Source organism: Planococcus citri, chromosome 1, assembly GCF_950023065.1.
Source record: "Planococcus citri chromosome 1, ihPlaCitr1.1, whole genome shotgun sequence".
In the NCBI taxonomy this organism is placed as follows: domain Eukaryota; kingdom Metazoa; phylum Arthropoda; class Insecta; order Hemiptera; family Pseudococcidae; genus Planococcus; species Planococcus citri.
In genome coordinates, this window is record NC_088677.1 from 808,637 (window position 1) to 828,819 (window position 20,183).

Genomic DNA, 20,183 nt, shown 5'->3' on the forward strand with positions numbered 1-20,183 from the left:
TGGAAAAAGTTTTTTCTTAAAGCCGCGTCGCGCGTCGTGTGCTCTAATTTAAAGATTTCATGAATCGTAAAACAAGTTAAACATACCTCTGCGACAATGAAAGATAGCTTCAATTGCTTATCACTTTGAAAATACTCGTATCTGCCGTGCTTGCCTGCCTGCCTGCCTTAATACTCGTATCTTCGAAATTTATATATGGGTCTAGTTACGCGTATAAGGCGTATAAGAAGCGATGAAAGCAACTCGAGGAGACGGCCAACGTAGTGTGGTCGGCGCGATATATCAAAATTTAAACAGCAGATAACTTGTAAGTAAATATACGAACGTTGAAAAAGTTGATTTATCGCGCTGCGCCGCGTAATACGCCAACGTGCCCGTGCCCGTACCCGAAAAAGTAACTTATATGGACATTGTTTGGTCTCATCGCCTCCTTCTCCCCTCCCCCCTGTCCAAAGCTCGAGCTTTTTCTTTGCCTTTTCATGCCGCAAAAGTTGTGTGCGCGAGTGCGAGTACGTAGGGTCGTAGGTATGTGTAGAATAAGTGTCTTCGGAATACCTAGATGACGTGAAAGTATATTACGAGTATTATACTCGTAGAACTGCAAATGTTGAGGAAAACGGAAGAAAAACTTTCACGATTCACGCACTTTTCTTGACATATATGTATATAAAAAAAAAATTCGCGAAAAAACAAAAATTACATAATACTCGTACATAATTATACATTTTGGCTGATGATGTATTTTTTGCAAGCTAAATGAAGCAGAACTTATCGCTTTTAAAACTGGCACTATACGAAGGAAAGAGAGTAGCTCCTCTTCCCACTTTGCCTTAAAATTTCAAAAAACGTAATGCAAATATGTATGCAAATGACTAAATCCACCCAACGACCAACGTAACGCATTCTTCAGTTTTCAATACGCGGCCCAAGCCCATAGCTCTGATAGGTAACGGTATGAATCACACTACCCCATCTTCCAAACTGTTTTTTTTCCCTTTTTTTCTGTTTTTCAATAAAGCAAGATTACAGTAACATCGAAAACGTGTACCGAAAATTTTACGTTTTCTCTATACTGCGAAGATTTCGGTATGCGACTGCGACCGTGGCCGCGGTTCAGTAAAAATGGGCTCGCTGGCTGGAAATTGACAATGCCGTCGTCGCCGCCGCCGCCACCATTCATCGTTGACGATGGCAATCGTCCGCTTCAAATTTACGATTCGGTTAAGCCAACCGAGCCAAGTACGAGTAATATTTTCAAGGTTCTCCCCCCCCCCATATCTCTCTGTGCTCGACGGCGTTTTTCTTCGCCTTTCTTCTAGACGTTTTTCACTAGAACGCCGTATCCTCAAAGGACGTGTTTTCTATTTGTGTTAGCAGACGGCAGACGCTGGCGCTACGTTCTCGGATCTACCATTACGAACATATTACGTATACTCGTACCGTTATATAGCATTTCAACTACATACTACAGGTCTACAGACTATAATTTTCATAAACAGATTCACTAGGACATTGCGGTAGAGCAACTGGTAGGTAGCCTGAGTAATATCCGGCGCGGTGCGGTGTGACGAATCCGCTAATTTGAAATTTTACGCACTCTTATGGAATCTTCAAGGTGCGTAATGAGGGGGGGGGAGGGAAGAGGATGATTGGAAATCTAAAAATTTATGAAACGTGATCGCACGCCCAATTTTTTTTTTTTTATACAAAGTTCGTAGTAGGTTTTCTCTGAAGCTCGAGCTATATAGCGTATAATCACTGAACAGGTATCGTGTGTTGGGACGAGCATGCAAATTTTTCAGCAGTGCAAAATCGAATATCTTATCGACGAGTAGTCGAGTACGATAGAGAAAGAATGAAAAAACCCAAATGAGACAGGAAAGACAGGCGCAGGGTACGTAATAAAAAAGCAGAAAGGTAGGTAGAGATAAGTACCTACAACCCTTAAGGGAGAAAAAAAAGTCAAATTTCGCAAAATAACAGCCTCGAGCGAATCGTTGAAAACCGTTCAATTAAATCATTCCGATATCAACGTCGAGTTTTTCACTATGGCAAAATAGCTGTAGGTAGGTAGGGACTAGGTAGGTAAAGGTATAGGATAGGTAACATCGACAAAAGACGACGATACTCATTTTCAACGATCTCGTTTCCATAAGCAATGTGGCTGGCTGCCTGCCGACGCGAACACAAACCAAAATAGGTAGAAGGTAGAGGCACACTGGTACAGTATCTCGTTAATGATACCTACTACGAGTACCTATTCGTATAAAGAATCCATTTTTTTACGGTATACTATTTTATGTTTAGTATTACGAACGTATTTCGCGTGCCCGCCGCACCGCACCGCGCCGTCCACGTCATCGTCGCACCGAACCATAAACGATGCGTAGGTAGCAGTTTCTGCAGTTTTCGGGGGGAAAAAATTGCTCACAAAAGGAAAGAAATTTTTAACAAAGACGCGGCAAAAACGAGAGGGCTGAATTCGCTATCGCCGCACAAAAATACTCGACATAACAAAGCGCGGCATTCTTTTGAAATGTACACTTTCGTACGGCGCAGCGAATAGCTTTCGCTTAAATCAAACGAAAAATTACCGCTCGTCTGTACGCGTCGTCTGCATCGAATTTAACGAGAAACGAGAACGAATAAAGCTAAAGGTGTTCCCTTCGTCGTGCGTCGCGAATTTACATCCAATCTGTCAGATGAAGCAGAAAAAATATCGTAGTAGGCGAAGGCAAGCAGGTCGACACGCGGCAGCCGAATTTTTGCGTCGCAAACTGCGTTATGATTTTTAATTCGTAAGGGGATAGATTTTTTTTTTCGTTTTTGAGAATTGGAAGGCTCCTTATTTACGAAATTGAGATTTCATCCCTCCCAACCCCCAAAGTGATGACCACTGTCGAGAATAGAGGCGTTGGAACTTCGAAATTTTGAAACTTTATAAATTTTTCTTTGAAGTCGGATTTTTTTAGGTTTTTGAAAATTGAGAGGCCCACCAAGACCCGAGTTTTTCAAAAATGGGGGGGGGGCAGAAAATTATCTTCTCATCGGAGATTACCACATTGAGGGTTGGGAGCAGGAGCACCCTAGGGGGAATGGTCGATAATTCCGAATTTTCAAAAATTTGCTAAACATCATCATCATCATCATTGAACTTTGACCCAGTGAGCTGTTCAGTCCATCTGGGAAAATGTAGAAGAATTGCTCGCCAATGTATCATCAAGTCTTTTCTTTGGTCTTCCTCTGCTCCTCCTGCCAGTTAGAGTGTATTCTTTGACTTTTTGAGGGGACCGCTCATCAGGCATTCTGTCAACGTGTTTTCGCCATTTCTTTCTGTAATCTTTCACTCATCTAATGATTGGCTCTGCTCCTAGCTCCTTCAGGATGTCTTCGTTCCTTTTCCTATCTTGTCTAGTATATCCTGCTGTGGCTCGCAGGAATCTCATTTTCATTGCGGTTACTCTGCTTTTTATATCCTTTCTCATTGTCCATGTTTCACTTCCATGCAGTAGCATTGGTCTCACCAGCATATTGTAGATTTGTATTCGAGTTTCGGCTCTGACTTTTCTTGGAGGTATGGCTCAGTTTATATGCAGCTCCGCTTACTCTCAGGAATTTACTGATCTTAAGTTGTGCGTCGACTTCTCCTTCATATGACAGCTCGCATCCGAGATATTTAAAGCTTTTAACTTGTTCCACTGGCAGTCCATTTACAACAATTTTACTGCGTATTGGCTCTTTCCCCTCAAAGGCCATCACCATTGTTTTTGACGACTAGATTCTCATTCTGTACTTATCAGCTACTTTCTGAAGATTGTACATTGCTCTCTGCAAGTCATCTTCATTGTCAGCAAAGACCACCTGATCATCAGCAAACAGCAGGGCATTGACATGGGTGTCCTTGATGTCTAGCCCTTTCAGCTTGGCCTATTTCAGCTTGGCCTATCTTCTTTGCTTCTGACATGTTTCCAGATCTTACTCTTATTACATTATCCGTGTATATTTCCTCAATTAGGCATACTATTTGTTCATTCCCTTCAATTTTCCTCAGGATTTCAAACAACTTCTTCCTTCGTACTCGATCATACGCCTTCTCCAGATCAACAAAGCACATGTCAGTCTCTAGGTTATAGTCTCATCTCTTCTCCATCAGCAGCTTTGTTGCATATACCCCATCTATGCATGATCTTCCCTTTCAAAATCCATTTTGGCATTCCAATATTATTGGCTCCGCATAGCTCTCGATTCTTCTCGCTAGCATCTTTGCAAGTATTTTGTAAGCAGCATTTAGTAGGCTAATTCCATGGTAGTTTCCTGGGTCATTTCGGTCTCCTTTTTTGAAGATGGATATTACAATTGCAGTGTGGAAGTCTTCTGGTATGGTCACACCTGATAGTATTTTAAGCAGTCTCTTCTTAACAGTTATTGTGGCATTCTTGAATAAGTCTGTTGGTAATTTATCACTGCCTGGGGCTTTTCCATTTCTGAAGCTTCTCAAGGCTCCATCTAGTTCTTCCCAAGAGAATGGCTCATACTTGTTCTCCTCATGGTTTGCCACTTCAATTTCATTGTCGGGATCACTCCATAAGTTTGCGTAGTATTTAACCATTTTTTCACAGTCTAGTGGGGCAATGTTGGCTCTGTGTACCTCATCTTCCGATACTTATTCTTATGATTATTTTGTACACTTTTGGTTTCAGTTTATATGTATTCCTCTCCCATGTTCGCCACAAACCTTTTGTATTGTTCCTGTCGTGTTTCTCTTATCATATTTTTTATCTTGCGGCACTGTTCTTTGTAGCTGCCTTTGTCTTGTTCCTTCTTTGAACTCATCCACTTCAGGAAAAGGTTTTGTTTCCTCTTCACTTCTCTTGAGAGTTCGTCATTTCAGATTTTCAGCTTTTTGTGGTTTTGTCTACTTGATCTTTTTCCTAGTGCCTCCTCTGCTGCTCTCTGTACAATAGTTTTCAGTCATAACCACTGCTCTTCTATTGGTAAGTCTTTTTCAGTGATCTCCATTCTTCTTTTATACAGCCAGTCTCATTAAAGAGTTGATGTTGAGCTGCATCTGTCTACATTCAGTTATCTTTCCTATGTTGTTGACTCTGATGGCTGCTTCAACGAGATGGTGATCTGATCCGATGTCGTAGCCCCAAAATATCCTCACTTCCATCAACATCAAATAAATTTGAGCAGCTGAAATTGTGACTATTAGAGAGGGAGCAGGGAGGTTCAGACTATGGTCTTTCCAAAAACGGTGCTTTTGTTTAAAATGAACGAGGACATTTCGAGAAATTCCCATCATCTGTACAAAAAATGTGTTTTCCCAAATATGTACGTAGTTCAGTTATACTGTATAAATAAAAATGGATATTTTAGGCACATTTTGATAAAAACGACGCCCTCGAGAACCACCTAAATTCATCGAGAATCAGAGGTCTCCAAAAATGTTGAGGGAAAAAATCATTTCCTTTAAACTTTCTAAAATAAGGCCTGCCACAATAGTTATGTATGTACAATGTGTATGGAGAAAATTCGACAAAAATGACATTTCTTTTAGGCTGTACAGACGCGAACGCTGATTTCAAGTAGATACACAGCCTTGGCAAAATGGATGACCGCGACCTATAGTTCGAGTTCCAACTCTGCAGCTGCTTCTGTTTGAATTTGGAATAGTCGACTAAAAAAACACCACATTCGAAGGATTCGCATTAGACGTCGGGTAGTGCTGGCCGGTGGGGCAGTGTAGGTATCGTGTTCGCGTGTACTAATTTCGGCGAAAATTTCCAAAACGTCTGAAATGCTGAAATACTTTGACCCTTGTTGTGGTCGCGGTTGCGGTGAGGAGCGGTAACGTGGTGCGGAGCGGGCGCGGGGCGTAAGCATGCCATATTTTTTACGACAACCGGAATTTTTCCTTGTTTTTTAGTTGGCTCTCGTTTCAGTTCTACGTGTGGACGTTGATGTTTTTCTTTTTTTCCTCCGTCGTAGTTTCCTTCCGTTATTTTTAAACGAGAAAAAGCGAAAATGAAAAAGAGCAAAAAAAAATAACTAACGAAAATACGGCGGCGCTGGTCCGAACGTTAATTAAAAAAATTTGCGGCGAAAGAAATTCCAAGATACTGTATACAATTACGAGTTTGCCTTCGCTCGTAATTACGCACACTTATACGAACCTTAGTTAGCTTCCATATATGGCCTACATTATCCGCAAGCACCCGGATAGTCATTTTGACAAAAATACTCTATTCGATATACGAGTATGTATTACGAGTAAGTAGTACTTATTGCGTCGAAACACTCACGTAGCCTCGTAGGAGGAACATCGCTAATGTTTTTATTTTGATTATAAACAATGCGGTATTCTTTTACTTTGGCAGCCGCAGCCACGCCGGGCGGCGCGGCGATGGCGTCACTTCGACGTCGTTGCGTAAGTGAAAACTATTTTCATTTGCGTCGCTTTTAACCGAACGTCATACCAAAGGTAAATAATACGCTTTACCTGCTAACCTATACGCCGTAGATGGAGAAAATTCGACACCGATGAATGGCGAAAAGAAAGTCAAAACAACTTCCAGCTACGTCGTCGAAGCCCTATTAGTTTTCAACGACGACGACAACAACAACAATTCCACCTATTCAACTTCTTTCTTCAACACTCATCTGTCAAAACTTCTCAACAGAAATCTTTTTACTATCTGATAAAACACTATCATGTGTATAGACGATAGATGTACAGGTAGATAGAAGAGATACATGTAGGAAGATAAGTATGCTGAAAACTGAAAAGTAACGTCATTATCTCCATCGCGTCGCGTCGCCCACATTCACCAACACAATGACACATAAGTTCTTATACTCGTACGAGTAGAGGTAGAGGCACCTCCTGCTGATACATACGATGGCTACCATTTCCATATTTTGGAATATTTGAAATTTTTTATACGGCTCTTTTATACGAGTCACGTAATCGCTTTTGTCGTTTAGAGCGAAAAACTGCGCAATCAATTTTGAAGGGCATTACACATTTTGTATCGTATCCTAGCATTACATACTCGTATACTCGTATTCGTATTAAATTCTTGAAAAATGTCGTATAGCATTCGTTTGAAATATCTTCGGCGAAAACGTTTAAATACGAGTACGGGTACGAGTACCAGGCGCTAATCCAAGAAGACGTGTCGACGTCCCGTCCGTCCTTACGAGTATATCTCCAACGGTCGAAAAAAATGAGTTACTCGAACGAAAAAAAGAAAACGCGTGTTCTCTAGGTCGAAGACGTAATTTTTTCCAACTTTGCTGGGCTGGAACAGAACTCATGATGAAAAATACCTAAGTATAAAAATAGAATATAATAAAGGTTGAAAAAAAGATAAAAATGATCTTGGAACGTTGAAAAAATATTTCACTATTCGAGACAGCCTCACGATCAAAATTCACGTTTTTTTTTTTTCACCAAAAAAATAAAAAATCGATGAAAACTGGTCGTGTAATCGGACTTCACCGTGTTTTATTTCGTACAAAATGACTTTTTCTGGAAAATTGACCGTTAGAGAAGATTTATGCTGGGAAAATCTAGCGGAAAAATTTGGGAATATTTCAGTCTTACGCCCCTCCCCCCTCACCACGCACGCACGCCTTTGAATCTCGAAGAGACGAGTTAGCTACACGTGGTGAGGGAGAGTGCTTTTTTCGGAATCAACCCTTCGATGAATTTTTCCATTGAACAAATTAGAGCGCCTTGGTGGGTGAAAGGAGCAGATGTGGCATTATTGCGAATAAAATCAAGTTGGTACCTTCATTCATAAGTCACTCGAATCATGTTACAGAAATGATAGACGCACTGTATTCGTTTAATAGGGTACACCTACTGTATAGTAGGTATAGGAATATTTACAACTGTATAGCTTGGTTTTTTAGGAGCGAATCGGCCGTTCGATGGGATTTCGAAGTTGATCCGGGAAAAATAGTCCTCGAGGTACGAAGCCCCTCCGACCAAGTTTTCATATAATTATTTCCCCCACTCCTCTAAAAGGGTTTGATTAATTTTCCTCGTTTGATATCCAAGTATGTACGTATCTATCTGCCTAATAAGCGATTTTTATTCAACAACCAACTTATCTGTAATTTTATTATTATTTTTTTTCATTTTTGTTTCAGAAAACGATGCGAATGACAATTTTCACGAAACTGGAAAACGACAAAATTGGTGAGTGGATTTCCATATAAGTATGTAATAATTTTACCTGATTTACAATTAGGCTATGTTGTGTATTGCAGTAAGATGTCTTGATTAAAAGGTTTACGCGAATTCAAATGTTTTGGAATTGGGTCATTCTCCCTAAAACTGGTTGGAATGAGTTGGGAGCGAAAAAAAACGCCGATTATTTCGAAAATTCATTCTCTTCGAGACCCGTATCTCTGCTCCATTTTTTAAGACGATTCGTACGAGCGTAAACACGATTTCATCGTGAAAATTACTATACCGACGCGATATTTTTTTTCTACGCTCGATTCGAGTTTCCTTAATGAACCATCGGAAAAGCGCAAAAATAGTATGAAAATACCAGCATCGAGCGATGCAAATTGTCACGAATATTGTCGCGGCATGGCATAGCATGGCGTATAAAAGTCGCGATCCCATTAGCATTCGTTTTCGTTCCAAGTTTGTACCTAATAAATTACCGCCTGATTGATTCTTCTCACACTAACGCCAAGAGGAACTACGGGTAGGTAATACGTATAACAAAAAGGTACAAGATTTGCGAGAAGAAGAGCAGGTTGGAGAAACGCCGTAGGTACGAGAACTAAGAATACAACAGAGCGGGACGGACGAGAGTCGTTCTTAAAAATTAACATTTTCCGCCGACAGTTTCGATAAATTGGCCCCAAAATAACTCGAAACTTTACACGCGTTTACGTTGGACGACGAAGGGGCGCGGGCGCGGCGGTGGAAGGGGGTTACCAAACAGTCAATGATTTAGAGGATAACTTTTCCGCGTCGCCTCGCGGCTCCTCGCTTCCAAACCAGCTCGATAAATAAATGAAAATAAAACCGAACGAGCGAAAAATTCGACTCATTCTGGCGATTTAGCAGCCTACGTTAGGTAGGAAATAGGTCTCAATTGAGTATACAACTCGAACTATACGAGTATATCTATCATCCAGGTGTACCTCTACCTACTCTCGTCTCGCCTCGCCTCGCCTCGCGGCGTACGCCATCGACGACGACGTCGATAGCGTTTTGTGTAAATTAAACCCAATTCATCGAACAAGATGGATTTGGAGGAGGAGGAGGAGGACGACGCGACGAGGACGCGTATGCGTCTATTTCGACGAGCGAATAAAGTAAGAATTTACTCCTTCCTCGACGTCTCGTCTTGGCTTTTCCGAAGCCCGAGTACCAACCTTCATCAGAGCGGGTAGGTACAGTACGCTGCGTCGGCAAATTTATACCTACCTACGAAAGAGAGTACCTATAAACGACACAAAAGCAGCGTTAAATTTTAATTTAACGCGAACGCGAACGCGACGATACACGCAGGGGCAAAAATCGCTGCCATTAGCATAAGGTGAAATGCCGGAGCGACGACAAACGACAAACGACAGGCTGTTGCTCTGGTTATACTATAACAGTATAGCTACCACCAACTACCAGCATATCGCGACCGCGCCAATCACCCACTGCTAAATGGGCTGTAGATATGTTGGTGGGGGGGGAGGGAGGTAGTACCACCTAAACAGTAGCTTTCTCGCTTCGCAGAATACGCGCGAGTAAACCTTTCAAAGTCGCGAAATTTCGACGACAAGTTGCCATCTGCGGAATGGCGACGTGGCGGGCGCCTCGCCTAATTCCGCAGCTTCGAGACAAAATTGTTTTCTTTAATATACGTAGAATATATTGACTTTACACCTTAACGGCCAAGTTAATAAAAGTTCAGTTCGCCGTCATCGCCGAATTTATCATATCGATTTCTCGGCGTTCGCTGCTATCGCTACTGCCACTGCCACCATCTTCGTCGCTTACCTCTCTACGAGTATATACCCGCCTTTCGTCAGCTTCTTAGTAAATTAAACCCGACGCGATAACTTTTCCAACTTTTCACCTCGCGCTGTGTGCTGCGTGTACAGTTTTGTATCATATCTTCCACCATGTTCTACATACTACGATGCCTCTACTCAAATGGCGCGATAATTACTCCACTTATCACTGAAATACAAGATGTCGAGAGATTAGCGAGATTAAAATTGCAATATCTCGACTTACGGATCTTTTGGATTTCGCATCAAACTATGTACTCGTACAAGTATACAAGGCCAGGTACCGTTTTCATTTCGAATGCTCTTTCGATTGTTGTTGACTTTTACTCTCGAGGCAACCTTCGCAATTCGTCGACTCGGATCAAGCTGAAATTCGCAACACCGGAAAAACATGCCGAGCAGACCTCAGGACCAAATTTGCAACTGCCAAAATTGATTTTTCGACTTTGGGCGAATTTTTGAAAATGGCTGCAATGACCTTTTGGCGTATCAATTTTTCACAAAAATAGCAAAATTGTGAGAATTGATTTGGAAAGTGGGATGGGCTTCAGGGAGTAAATAAAATTGAGTGATTTGTCGCATAATTTTCATGGGAAGGTACTTTGGTCGTCCCCTTGCCTACCAAAGAGTTTTCTGTTAGGGTTTGCTCCCTTAGTCGGATGGTCCAGTTTTCAGGCGCTGGAGACTCGCCTGCTCGATCCAAGGACGCGTCCTTGTCTAGGGCAGGAATTGTGAGCGAGCTGTCAGTGAATTGCTGTTGTTTAGCAATGTTGTAACGACTTGAGGTATTTTATTGAGATAGCACATCCGACCTGCGCTACCCCTCCGCTCTTCCACCAACTGTAGAGTTCCTCTTCAGCTTCTTCCCACAGCTCCCAGCCAGCTGAAGGTTGAATTACCACCCCTCACAACATGGATGAGAAGAACTGCCTACTTTGCTGCCTGTTCATATCACTGTCGTTGGGACAGGCATTGTGTGACAGGCTTGACTACTTCTAGAGAAAGGGACTCTAGTGGCTAACAAACCTTACCCCTCGGTTATTGATGTTGTAGCTGCGCCTAAAGCTACGAGTACCTAAGAAGAAAATGATACCACAAACGATGAAAATCATCAACCCTAAGGCCTTACTTGTCACTCTGGACAGGTCTCTCAGAACAGCAGTCACAGACCCCGAGGCACCCTCAAACCAGCAGTGGTTCAAGCTGAAAGGACACATAAATAAATAAGGCATATGACACCACTCATCCAAGGACTGAACCCCAAAAGTTTGGAAGCACTGGTTCACTGTGGAGACAATTGAGACAATAGAAGAGCAAAGGAAGCTGCATCTCGGCGCATAACTACAAGTAGGCTGTCATGACGGGATAAAAATGCCCACATTTCATCATTATGTGAGGAAATTGAGATGCACGCTGAGAAGAACAAGACCAGGTTGCTCTTTCAGAAAATCAGGTCAATTACGAGAGAATTCAAGGCCAGTAAGCAGATCATTTGAAATGAAGAGGGCAAAGTTAAGACTGATGCAGAGGAGGTTGCAGAGACATGGAGAAAATACTGCAAGAAGCATGAGTGTCTACTGGCAAGAAAAAGGCAAGAAAGTTAGAAAAAGGCGAGAAATTCGCTTGGGTGGCAAGAAAGTTAGAAAATAGTATAGAAATTCCTTCGAAAAGCAAGAAAATTTCCAAGAATTCACATCAAAAATCTCTGAAAAATTGAAGTTATCCCAGCAAAATTTCAAGCTTTCATTTTATTAAAATTGATGTTGTTCTACTTTTTGAATTAAAAATTTTCCAAAAAATTTTGCCCTCGCTTCGCTCGGGCCATTCAAGATGCTGTTTTAAAACATTTTAAGAATTCAAAAATTAAATAGGAAATTTTTGATTTCCAGGTAATACTTAAACCATTTGGAAAGTGCAACTTTTTCATTCTCTGCACAGAACGACCAACTTTTTAAAATTGTTGATATTATTGTGCTCCGATGAAAATGTAAAATAAAGCATACAAAATGGTCGTTTTTTCGTTTTTCACAACAATTTTTTCAACAAATTTTCGCTCTCGCTTCGCTCGAGCAGTAATTTTAACTTCATTTCAATAAAATGATCATTCATTGTGAAGGGTTTTCTGAAAACAACAAAATGTCGATTTCTCGTGTCTAAAATTCTGATTTTGCTCTCCCCTCAATCACAAATAAAAATATAACTAAGCTCTTTTCATGGTTTGATCCTGTAATTGTATATGTCACATTGTCACTGGTATTCACCACGTTAAAATTTTGATTTTTGTCGGAAAAATAACAATTTTTTGTTGAAAAAATGACATCATACTCCCTCTCCCCCCAAATAACACGACTTATTCGATCCGCATTCGAGTTTACTTTTCATTTTGTTACTGTTATCATCATAGAATTGAATTCACTTCAGTAGACTTGCCTCAACGTTTGTTTTTATTACGTTTTTTTATTACTATTTTTTCATTTGAGAAATTAATGCACTTCTCTGCTTTGAAGAATAAATTGTTGAGAAATTTTGTTTGGGTGGGGGGGGGTTAGAGTGGTTAGCGAAGATTATCTATGCGTAAATATGAAGAGGGGTAAGAAATTTCATTTTTGGAAGCAAGAAAAAAGCAAGAAAAAGGCGAGAAATTCGCTTTTTTGATTTTAGTAGACACTCTGTATATGCGGAGGAGGAGGAGCTTCCTGATGATCCTAGGTTCAACACCTTGGAAAAAAAAGAGCCACCAATTCTACTTGATGAGGTCATCAATGCCATTGAGTACTTGAAAAAGAACAAAGCTCCAGGACCAGAGAAGGTGACAGCTGAGGTCTTTAAAGCTGGAAGTGAAGAAGTCACTCGCCAAATCCACAACATATGCAACTCGATACGGCTGAGTGGCAAATGGCTGGAGGACTGGGTACAGTCGATATATGTTACTCTGTACAAAAATATCTCCTGAGAATTGTGAGAACTACAGAACAATCTGATAAGTTACACCAACAAAGTACTATTGAAGCTTGTGTATGACTGGTGTTATACTCACTCATGCACAGTCAAATCCCTCCAGAACAAGCAGGATTTGTGAGAGGAAGAGGAACTAGGGAGCAGATCCTCAACCTCAGGCTGCTGATTGAAAAAGCACAAGAATACAATGTGCATACTGTGCTGTGTTTTGTAGATTACAAGAAAGCTTTTGACTGCATACAATGGCAAAAACTGTGGAGAATTCTGGTGTGGCTGATCAAACAATTATATGAGGGGAGCATGGCAAACGTCCGAATCAACAGAGATACAATGTCCGAAAAATTCCACCCCAGAGAGAGGAGTACGACAGGGCTGCATTCTATCCCCACTCCTGTTTAATCTATCAGAAAGCACCAATGACGACGGTTCAGGTGAGTGGCAAGGAGGAGTATCAATTGGAGGTGTACAAATGTCAAGCCTTTGCTATTGCTACGCTGATGACACCACCGTCATCGCCTCATGTGTCGAATATATGACCAGTTTTCTGAAATGCCTGGAAGAGGTCAGTGCAAAATATGGCTTGCTAATAAATAAAGCAAAGACGGAGATCATGATTGTGAACCAGCCTGAGAACAACTCACCAGCAATACAGGAAATTGATGGAATCGAAGTGGTGAGCCAGTTTGTATACCTGGGATCCATCATGGATAACAAAGAGAGCGCAGATCACAAGAAGTGCCATGTCTCATCTAAAGAAGATATGGTCAGATACAGCAGTGAGCAAGACTCTGAAGATAAGGCTGCTAAATGCTCTGGTTTTCTCAGTGTTTCTCTACGCTTCAGAAACTTGGACAGTGTGTGAGGGAGACAGAAGAAAAATTGATGTGCTCGAGATGTAGTGCTGGAGAAGAATGCTTCCGATCCCATGGATGGAGAAAAGGACCAATGTGTCCGTCCTGGGGGAAATCGGTGTCCAGAAAATATTGTTGTCAGTGGTTCTCAGCAGAATACTCAAATACTTTGGGCATGTCACAAGGGCTGATGCCATGGAGTCCCTGTTCATCCAAGGCAAGGTTGGGGGAAGAACAGGGCGCGGACGCTCCCCCACAAGCTGGATGGACTCCATTCGGAAAGCCATTGGACGCAGCTTCCAGCTTGCATCAGGAGCGCCCTAAATAGAGACAGTTGGAGGGAGCTGGTGTATCGTGTCACAGAAACGGCTGCCATTGCGTCATAATCACGATACCCCCTGGAGGGGTGAAACGGCACCAATAAGAAGAAGTTGTCGCAAAAACGAACGATTTTGGATATTTTTAGGTTCCTTGGAGCTTTTCAACATGTTCTTTCAGTGAACTAAATTCCAGCTCGATTGGGTACCAAGTGTGTAGAAGAATTAGGAAAAATAAAATAGGCCTAAAAGTATTCGGTTTGCAGGGCAGGAAGTATCGAAAATCTCTACTTAGTGAGTTGCGGTGCGTTACCAAAGTGAAAATCGAGTGAAGTCTAAAGTCAACTTGTTGAGTAAGAGTCTTGAAAACGCGGAGGCGGAGGCGAAATGTTAACGCGATTCGAGCGTAGATGCAGCCGCAAGGAGGATGGTAGGAACGAATTACTCGTTGATGGAGCAACGAAGAAGTACGAGTACGATTATTCGACTACTTTCTCATTCAGCGAGTAACGAGTACGTACTTGAATAAAGTTGAAACCAACGAATGGCATTTACCTACTCGAATCGAATTTGAAATACCCGCTCTATTGCACTTACTTGTACATGTACGTACACTACATACTACAACCGTAACACACTCGAATGTAACTTTTTTCGCGATATTACGCGTATTTTTAGTCATTCAAGAGCCATCGTTCGCGTCGTATCGGGTTGCGGTGTTCAACTAATGCAAACATGAGATGCTGACGCGACGACGTTCAATTAACGTCGCCATCGCGTCGTAAATAACGATTACCTCGAACACCTCTTAAACAGATACGTACTCGTACGTTGTACGTACGTATCTAGTTATACCGGATATGCTGCCATTTTTACTTTTGGAGGAGAGAACTTGCGGAAAAGACTTCCTTTTGCTTCTCGCACACGCGAATCCGCAATTTTGGCGCGTGAAATTACCCTTTAAGCTCTCCCCCTTCATTTTGAATAATCCGTTACCTCGGGGTATTTTTCGATTTAACGCAACTGTGCGTATCCGAGTGGATTTTGACCTATCAACTACTCTGCAACGTTTTACGTTTACGTTTACGTTTACGACGAGCTGGCCTACAGAGCTAAGTAGGTACTTGAACTTACGGCGACCGACGGCCAACGAGCGACGAGCGAAAACTGAAAAGAACCGTAGTCGGTTCGTAAGATGAAAGTGCCGAGCATTGTCACTCGTTTAATTTTATTATACGTCGTCTCTCTCTCTCTCTCTTTCTTTCTTTCGTATTCTCCCATCTTCGAATCCGGATGGCGATAGCGATGGCGCTGCGCTGTACGCGAGCAAAATCTAATAAAATGAACTTTCCATCTTCATAAGCTGGTTATACTGTTTCTTCGCGTACATCTTGTTTCCGGATATCTCGTACACATACGAGTAGCCGAATAGGTATATACGAACGGAATACCATTGGTGAATAATTGAATTACTCGTATATAGTGAAAAGGTGCTTTTGCAATTCGCAGAACGCGGCGCAAAGTTCGTCAATATAGTATTATCGGAGAAGCTCGCGTCGCGCCTCGTATTGAATTTTGCGCCATATTGAACGCTTACTTAAGATTGCGAACACGAGATACGAAAAACCGATTCGGGTGCTCTTTCCAAAAATCGTTATCTCGTTCAAATCGGATGAGACAAATACCTCGTAAGGTCGTCGAAAATTACGAAAAATTGATGTTGTGGGATTTCGTCAATATATGTATAAAATTGCATGCAACGTCGTTAAAACACCATAAAAGGGCATAAGGATACGTAGAAACCATTTAAATTAAATCATTCGAAGTAATCGAAATTGATGAAATTTGTCAGAATATGGAAAAATTCAGCTCAAGTTGCATAGAACGTCGTTAAAACGCTAAAAAGTGATGACATTTTGGAAAAATTTGGTAAAAACCGAGTGTACACTGCTGAAAACATAGCCAAAACATGTTGGAAAATGACATCGAGTGGAAACACTTGAAAAGTGTTACACCCTGTATACCTACGCAGTAAATACCTTGTAATACCTACCTCACATTTCAAAAAAAAAAAAAAAAGGGAGGGGGTCTTTATGTCGTGAGACGAGCAACTGTTTTTATAACAGACTCCCAAGAGCAGATTTGGAAGAGCTCGAAATATTTCGCATATTATTAGGTATAATAGGTACGTATTTTCTTTAGCGCACACGCAGTGCGAAATTATACGTACACGTGTAAAATTAATATAAAAATTCGTTGAAGATTTACATTTTTTTAGATGCTGATACTGTTTTTGGCGAACGCGTCAAGATGAAAAAAAATTACATTATCAAATCTTAAATTGGATTTTACAACGAAACGACGACGAGACGAAACGAAGCGAAAGCGAATATTCAACGTTTCGTTTTCGTCTTAAGCTATAATATGAAGCAAAAATCGTATCTACAAAAACAAAAACAAATTACCCTGTAAGGTATTACTTCCGTAATACTTACTAACTGCGCTTCTGCGTTTTTTTTTCTTTTTCTAATTCCCTTACATAAATAATCGTATTCGGCTTATTATTACGTTCTACATAATAATATGTTTAATGTTTGAGAAACGCGAACCGGGGATATGTTTATTATACTCGTATCTTCGTGTATAGTGTATTACGTACATCCATTATACTGTGAAGCTGTATAGCTGTTGTATAGTGTACGTTGCCTGCCTATCTGCCTGCCTGCCTGCTGGCTAAATACGTACGTACATGGAGCTATACATACCTACATACATAAGATTCGTGTAAGGTACACGAGAAAAATTATCGTCGGAAGTGAAATAAACGGAATTGCCGACAATTTAATTTGAAATACTCGTACGTGTAGTAAAACATGCTTTGCGAAGACTAACTTGGTTGGTTTTTTCAAACATACGATACAAAACAGACAAAACTGACAGACCACGTGTTGAGTTGAATTAATTTTCAAAGAATGGCGAAACCACGATAACGAGTGTACCTAATACTGATACGTTAATTTTCTCTTCATCGGATGTGATGAAAACGTGCCCAACTTTACTATATTATGTAATTTGAAATTCGTCGTGATCAGTTTTTTTTTTTTTTTTTTTTTTTTTTTTCAAGTCGAAATGAATTCCAAGTTTCAAAATAAGTATGTACCTCAAATTCGACAGGGGTTCCTAAATCCATCTCACTGCAAAACTACAAATAAAAATTGCGAAAGTTGCTTACCCCTATACGTATATGTATACTTTTTAGACCTTGAACAAGCGGTTTTACTGCCACAACTTTAAACCCATCAAGTCTACGTCGTCGTTCGCTGCCTTTTCTCGCATACGTAGCTTAGAGTACACACATATACTCGTAGTTCACCTTTATCGGAATAGAAAAATGCCTAAACCGAAGCGGCAAAGTTGGAAAAAAGGTAATTTTCAAAAGAGCGCGATTGTGGCTGCTGGAAAACAAAATTTCCGACTTGATCGCGTCGAACGGTGACGACGTGAAGTTGAAAGGTACATACACGTATAAACTGTATAAGGTAACATGTAGAGGCATCTTCTCTTTGGCGAAATCCTAATTAAAAACATTTTCAAACGCCACGCCACGCCATCGCCATCACTAAGCGTCAGCGTCACGACGCAAAGTTCGTACTTCGTACTCGTATTTTTCGTGTAAAAAATCTGTTTTCCTAAATTAACGAGTGTAGAGGTACGTAGCACGTACCTACCCAAACGCATCATTTGATAGCCAAAACTGCACATTTTTTATGGTAAAAATTTCATTTCTGCTGATTCACTTGTAACGATGCCTGAATGGAATTAACAAAAGAGCTTATTTTGCAAAATTTTTCAAAAGTTCATTGCAAAAAGTTTTAGTTTTTTGCCAAAAAATTAAAAACTAAGCATCCTATAAAAAAAACTAACGACAGTATGTCGATTGGAAATTAAATTCTCTACAATTTTCTTCGACTTCATTTTTCCGTAGAGTGCTTTTTTCCGCCTCCAGACCGATTTTTATGTAACGCAGTTTGCAAATTTTTCAAAAGTTCATTTAAAAAATTTGCAAACTTTGTTTCATAAAAGTCGGTCTGGAGGCGGATCAAAGCACTCTACGAAAAAATGAAGTCGAAGAAAATTGTAGAGAATTAAATTTCCAATCGACCTAATGTCGTTAGTTTTTTTCTAGGATGCTTAGTTTTTGATTTTTTTGGCAAAAAACTAAAACTTTTTGAAATGAACTTTTTAAAAATTTGCAAATGGAGCTCATAAAAATCGATCTGGAGGCGAAACGAAGCGTCCTACGAAAAAATGAAGTCGAGGTAAATTGTAGAGAATCAAATTTCCAATCGACATGATGCTGTTAGTTTTTTTCTACGATGCTTAGTTTTTGATTTTTTGGCAAAAAACTAAAACTTTTTGAAATGTGAAAATCGGAACAAACTTTTTAGCCATTCTGTATGTAATGACTGTAATGTTGTTCATTCCATTCGGACATCCTTACAAGTGAATCAGCAGAAATGAAATTTTTACCAAAAAAAAATGTGCAGTTTTGGCTATCAAATGATGCGTTTACCAGCGTTGTAACTATCAGTGTTGCCGATTTATTTGAAAAACAAATGTGATACACTTCGTTGGCGGACCCTGTACCTATACTCACCTACAAGGTGGACAGAAATATCGTGAACCCCGCAGGGAGTTTTTCATTTAAAAAAATAGGTTGGCAACGTGAAATACATATATGTAGATGCATATGGTTGGTGGAAAGTTACAATTATCATCTCAGTCCAACAACCAATCATACGCTATCATTATTACTCGTTCGTATCATTCACTGTGACCAACCGAAATGTTTAGCTGAAAACTTTTTTAGGGGTTCACGATATTTCTGCCCACCTTGTATGTAACGTACACCTGGTAGCGAGTACGAGTAGCTCAGCCTTAAGTTGGCTATAGAGTACATATTTTTCGAACTAGAAACTAAATTTCATTACTCTTTGGGTGGTTCTCATATTATGTATTTTGAGTAAAAAACGAAATTCCGCAATTTCACGTAGAAACTTTTTTATCCAGTCTCCTGTCATGCTATGATGGAAAGGGGTGGAGGGGATTGAGACCGTAGGAACGGAAGAAGTTTTGTATCAATTTATTACGATCCACCAGCCCTAATCGATTCGGAGGATCGAAATTGAGTATGATAGAGCGTATGATCCGAAAATTTCCTCCATCCTGAGAAAATGAATATCGAGCTACACCCACATCGAGTTAACAAACTCGTTTTTGTGGTATGTGCTTGAAATCTTTCGCCCGCGGTGTTATGAAAATGCCGAGTTGGATAAAAACGTGCAGAATTTTTGCGGAGCGATATACACTATGGTACATAGTAGATCTATGTATACAATGTACGAGTAGGCCTACCATAGTATGTATTCGTTATTCGTCGGGGTGTATAGCGATGAAGAAAAACGAGAAAAGAGAGAAATATTCGCTGTGGCTGTGGTGGATAGAGAAGGGAGGAGGAGGAGGAGGCGTATTAGAGGGTTAAGCACAGCAGTGTAGATACGCGACCAACAACGACGTGATGAAAGAAGCGTTGAATACACCGAGAGGAAATTCTTGAAGCGCCGTTTCGAGATTTTGGCGATGTTGCGGCCAGCGCGGAATTCCAAATGAGGATACGAGTAGTCGAGTATACCGTCGCGTTGGATAATTATTATTGAAAACGCGTACGATGTGCCATTCCACCTCCATCTTCGTCGAGATCCCTGTGGCTATATAAGTACCAAGTAGATATAGATAGACTCGGAGGATGATGAGAGTACTGGTGGCGAAGAAGATACACCAGCTAAAGATATCGGTTGCTAGTTACGAGTATCTACTTCTAAGTTACCATATACGCGAGTACGAGGTTTCTTCAAAGATGGCGAGTTTCGAAAAAAGTCTGCCACCTCTCGTAGCTTTGGTCAAGGTTAACAGGTCGAGAAACAATTGCGGCAACTGACGAGTATAAAAATCAAAT

The 20,183-nt window shown here is 40.7% G+C and overlaps 2 protein-coding genes across 2 annotated transcripts in view; one reads left to right on the forward strand and one right to left on the reverse strand.

Moving 5' to 3' along the window:
• LOC135843882 (allatostatin-A receptor-like) overlaps window positions 1–20,183 on the reverse strand; it is a 185,243-nt gene that overhangs the window by 117,259 nt on the left and 47,801 nt on the right. The gene's annotated exons all lie outside the window — the stretch shown is intronic.
• The window catches only part of LOC135843899 (uncharacterized), a 165,368-nt gene that overhangs the window by 20,205 nt on the left and 124,980 nt on the right, over window positions 1–20,183 (forward strand). The window contains exon 2 of the mRNA XM_065361946.1: window positions 8,161–8,209. The gene's annotated coding sequence lies outside the window, so the exon portion shown is untranslated. The remainder of the gene's footprint in view (window positions 1–8,160; window positions 8,210–20,183) is intronic.